The following is a 5,155-nucleotide window of genomic DNA, read 5'->3' on the forward strand; positions in this document are numbered from 1 at the left end:
TCAGATTCTGCCTTATCAGGATGTTACTTGGCTCTGCTTCTTTCAAGTTGTTGAAATCCCTCATAGCAACATGCGTGGGAAGACTTTCAAGCCATGCCTACTTCCACACAGAATGCCCCCTTCGTCTGAGAAGGGCCCTGGCAGAGGGATCTGGGGGAGGGGAAGAAGGAGTCAGAGCAGGTGCCGCTTGGGAGTCGGGAGAAATGGGGGACAGAACGATGTCCCAGACAACGTGTTCCCCTGCCCTGTGGAGGCCTCTGAGGTTGCCATGGGAAGAGGGCCAGTGGGGGAGGAGCCGGTTACTCTCAGCACAGGCTCCCTGCCACTGACGCAACCAGAGTGAACGTATCATTCTCACTAGGGTGACTCGCAAATGACAATCTCCACTCCCTTGTGAATATTTGAACAGTCAGGACTGTAAAAAACATCATTCTTTCTCCCAGCACCATCTCTGTAATATCACACTTTGATCCTTTCTTCTCCAAGTGCCTCATTAATTTGGAGAAAGTACAAAGCTGTAGCTGGATGATAACTCAGGCCTTATTCCTCCTCCATTCCCTTATAAATCCCCAACAACTTTCATCCCTGGGGTCTTCTCAGGTTTTCACTTAGAAGGAGTCTTTGGTGAATGGGGCCACCGGGAAGCCCTTTGTTTTGAGCTGTATTATTGCTGTGTCTTTGCTGTCAGGCAAGGGCTGCCCAGGACTCAGCCTGAGTTTCTGGAGAACTGAGCAGCCCCGACACATGATATGCCAATTCAGCACCACCAGCTGCCTCTCTGAGTGTGGAGTGTGACACTAAGAGATGACTTCTGTCAACAGGGTCGCCATGACAGCCTCAAAGTATCTGAAGCTCTATTGTAAGGCAGACAACATACAACAGCTTGGCCCAGAAAACGTCCATCACTGCTGCTGCTATATACCTCCCTGCATCTCAGCTTCCTTCTCTGAAGACAAAGGATGGACCCAATTGTCTTCAAGAGACTTGAGTGTCAATGGCCACATTCTGAGCCTTGCTTCTCCTGCTGCTTCTACCTGGAAAAGTAAAAAAGGAAGATAATTATTTACAGACCCTTCAGCGACCCTCTTCAGTCTCCAAGACGATCTGCCTGCCCTCTGACTCCCTGCTGAGGGGTCTCTTTGTGGGGAAACATTCATGTTTCTCTCCCTACTTTCGGACTTTGGCTTAGAGACAGGAACTGTCAACACTTCCGCTCCCTTTCCCCATCCACCACCTTCTGGGGAAGAGAAGCTGCTAATCTGGTGGATCAGAGTTTGTAATGCTGAGACATTGCACTTAGTGAAAATGTATCTCCATCAATTTTTCTTGCTGCAAGTAACAGCTTGTAGTGCTTAAGCACATGCACATGTGTGAAAATACATCTCCAGGATAAATTCCTAGCAGGCTACTTCCTGAGTCAGAGGTAAGTGCATTTAAATTTTCTATTTTTGATGGTTCCTTCTGAATTGTCCTCCATAAAGGCTGTACATCATGGCAGAGAGTGTGCTAGTTAGTAATTGCCCAATATCAATTTCCCCTTACTTCCTTAATAATCAAGAAGCTACATTTCTGGGTCTTCCTCACAGGTAGGAATGGCCAATGAGATGTCAGCAGAAGTTTTGAGTGAGACTTCTAGGAAAGTCCCTTGTGCTTCCAGTTCTTCCTCCTCTTCCTATATGGATCCTTTTTGTAATGACAGGAACTGCAGCAGCCTTCTTGTGGCCTTGAGAATGGAAGCCTTGCATTAAGGACGGAAAAGCAGGAAGGCCAACCTCTCAAAGTTTTCAGACAGCTCTGGGCTGTTTCTCAGACACAAGTATGTAAATCGTAATTGTTCTAAGCTACCTCAGGCAACCCTGTGCTACTAAAAGCCCAATATAGCCCCTGATTCACACTGATTTACATTCTTACCTATAGTGTATGACAGATCCTTTCCCCTCATACCCTCACCAACATCAGGTATTACAATGTACCCTATTTTTTATATCATTTTTAATTAAAATTTAATTGATATACATTATATTAGTTTCATGTGTACCACATAGTGACTCAATACTTATTATATTGCAAAATGATCACAATAAGTTTGGTTAACAACCATCACTAAACATAGTTAAAGAATTTTTTTTCTTGTAACAAAAACTTCTAAGCAGCAAATACGCAATACAGTATTATTAACTATGGTTACCATACTGTACATTACATCCTGCTGACTTAATATTTTTTTAACTGGAAATTTGTACCATATGACTCTTTTCACCCATTTTACCCACACCCCACCTCCAGGCTCCGGCAACCACCAGTTTGTTCTCTGTATCTATGAGCTTGTTGCTTGTTTCGTTCTGTTTTTAGATTCCACATACAAGTGAAGTCATGGGATTTGGCTTCCTCTGTCTGACTTGTATCACTTAGCCACTGTGCCCTATTTTTGACTACTGTGTTTCCATTGAATTCATCCTCCAAGAAATTCAAGGAGTGGGGCTGGAGAAAGTGAAGTAAGTTACTGAGGTGGACATTTCAAAAGCAGCCGTATCTGGGGCAGACAGTACATCAGTTTGGGCCAAGGAGCCACCAATGAGAGGCAAGCAAGTGGCTCAGGACAGTCCTGTAAGATGGAGGGAGGCTGGTTCCGGGGGGGCTCTCCATCATGTGCCCCCACATACACCAAATGCACTATTGTTTGTGTAACTCAGGCATTTGCCACTACAGGATGTGTCTTATTTCCCTCTCACATTCAGAACAAAATGTCCTTCCACATGCCTGCTGGGCAAGACGAATCAAATAACAGTCACTGCCAGAAACAAAAGGAAAGGGGCTGTGTTCGGGGTGAGATGAATGAATAAATGATTCTGAATTATGCAAAATTACATGGATTCCTTTGAAATTTAAAGTTTATTAAAGGTTAAGCTTTAGTTTCAGGAAATGAATATGTCTTTTATAATTATCCTCCTCCCTAAGTAGTATTTAATTATCCCTAAGTGCAATGCGGTGGGGGTGGGGGGCGTGGGCTCTCCAGAGCCCTGATTATACACCCTGCTTATGCTGGAGGTGAGTGACCGCGGGAGGAAGAGAGGAGTGTCCCCACGACAAACATACCCAGGAAGCTCAAACACGGGCAAAACTGCCTATCATGCTGTCAGTGAGCTGCGCAAATATAACCTTGAATTAAAAACACACAATAGGGAAGGTTTACAATAATTACATTTTCTCAAAAGTAATATTAAATTTTAAAAAGTACTTGTTTAAAGCCGTTCAGAACCTCATTCTGTTGCCGTATCTGGAGAAACGCCCCGGGATTGACGGCCAGGTAGAAGAGCCTTCCTTCTCTGCCTCTCCTCCCTGTCGGCCCTCCTGGGCCTGGCCTGGCCGCGTTTTCTGATCCGATTGCAGATTCCATTGAGAGAATCTGGTCTGTCTCTCCTTAGGCTTTGAGTCTGATGATTCCTTTTAAAGATCCTAGTAGATGCATGGGTTTCAAATTGAATAGGATTATAACAAGTTGATAGAGTTTATTAATTTAGCAAACACATGCTTTTTGATCTTATATTTCTTGAAAGAGCTAATACATATAGGACCACCCTGAATCAGACCAGTAGAAGCAAAGCTGGACGAGGATGAGGGGGAGGATACACACTGCAGGATTTTATACAACCTGGTAGTGAGAAGGGAGAGGGACAGCAATAAGAGTAGAGGTTTCAGGCCCCTGGGAGCGAATGGAGAGGCTGGCATGGAGTCACACCAAAGCAGGGTTCCATTTCCCTCCATTTGCTAGCTACATGGCCTCAGGCAAGATATTTAATGACTCTTAGCCACAGTTTTCTCATCTATAAACTGAGGACTAATATAATCTACTGCATAAGAGTGTAGTGAGTATTAAATGAGATCATTTCCATCTAAAACCAAGCACATAATACGTACTGCCCAGATGGTATCTCTTATGATCATTGTGGTAGCCAGCCTCCCAGAAGGTCTTCCAAGATCCTTGTCTCTGGGCAGTCACACCCTTGCACAGTCCCTCCCGCAGTGAATCAGTGTTGACCTTTGTGACCAACAGAATACCGCAGAAGAGACCCTGTGTGAGGTTTCTGAAGCTAGCTCACAAAAGGCATTTTTCTGCCTTGACCTCTCAAGTCACTTGCTCTCGAGAAAAGCAAAGCACCTTGCCATGAGGACAGTCAGGAGGCTGCACAGAGAGGGCCACATGGAGAGGGACAAACTTGCCGGCGGTGAGCTAGCCCCCTTGGGAGCAGATCCTCCAATCTGTCAGTGTTGCATTTGACCGCAGCCTCGTCTGACATGTGACTGCAACTTTATGAGACACCCTGAAGCAGAAGCAGCCAGTCAAGTCTCTTCCAGATTCTGCAACCCCCAAAACTGTGATATATAATAAATGAATGTTGTGATTTTAAGCCACTAAGTTTTGGAGCGATTTGTTATACAGCATTAGGTAACTACTACTGGAGGATATTAATTAACTTCATAATTAATAATTAGCTGCATAACCATATTCCAAAACTTAGAGATGCAAAAATAACAAAAATCATTTTTTACTTATTGTAGGTTTCTGTAGGTCAAAAAAAACAAAAACTAGGTAGAGCTCTTCTATCCTGTTCTTTCTGCTGTATGATGTCTGGGTTATCAGCTGAGGTAGCCTGAAGGCTGGATGTTGGAACAACCTTCAGTCTCATTCACTCACCTGTCCGGCAGTTGCTATTGGCTGTCAGCTGTGGGGCTGTTGGCAGTACACCCATAGTTATGAGATAAACAGTGTCCCCCCAAACTCATATGTTGAAACCTTACCCCCAGGACCTCAGAATATAAACATATTTAAAGATAGGGCCTTTAAGAGGTAATTAAGTTAAAATGAGACTGTTAGGGTAAGCCCTAATCCAATCTGGCCAGTGTCCTTGTAAAAAAGGGAAGGCACCCCAAGGATGTCTGTGCACAGAGGAAAGGCAAGTGAGGACCCAGTGAGAAGTGCTGTCTGTAAGCCAAGGAGAGAGGCCTCGGGAGAAACCGAATCTGCTGATACTTTGCTCTGGACTTCCAGCCTCCACAACTGGGAGAAAATACGTTTCTGTTGTTTGAACATGAATGTCTTTTCCATGTGGCCTGAGCTTCCTCACAACATGATGGTATGTCTCAAAGGCAGCCT

The 5,155-nt window shown here is 44.5% G+C and overlaps 1 long non-coding RNA gene across 5 annotated transcripts; it reads right to left on the reverse strand.

Moving 5' to 3' along the window:
- Nucleotides 1-479: 479 nt before the first annotated feature.
- LOC140848231 (uncharacterized) lies at nucleotides 480-4,014 on the reverse strand. Of its 5 annotated transcripts, XR_012128792.1 has the most exons (5): nucleotides 3,919-4,014; nucleotides 3,260-3,456; nucleotides 3,097-3,159; nucleotides 1,543-1,723; nucleotides 480-1,034 (listed from the first exon to the last, which is right to left on the reverse strand). It is a non-coding gene; the product is annotated as an uncharacterized lncRNA (long non-coding RNA). The 5 variants fall into 5 exon arrangements; XR_012128793.1 differs by lacking the exon at nucleotides 3,097-3,159; XR_012128794.1 differs by lacking the exon at nucleotides 3,097-3,159 and having other exon boundaries at nucleotides 3,239-3,456.
- Between the last annotated feature and the right edge of the window lie 1,141 nt (nucleotides 4,015-5,155).

The sequence above is a fragment of the Manis javanica genome, chromosome 3 (assembly GCF_040802235.1).
Source record: "Manis javanica isolate MJ-LG chromosome 3, MJ_LKY, whole genome shotgun sequence".
In the NCBI taxonomy this organism is placed as follows: Eukaryota; Metazoa; Chordata; class Mammalia; order Pholidota; family Manidae; genus Manis; species Manis javanica.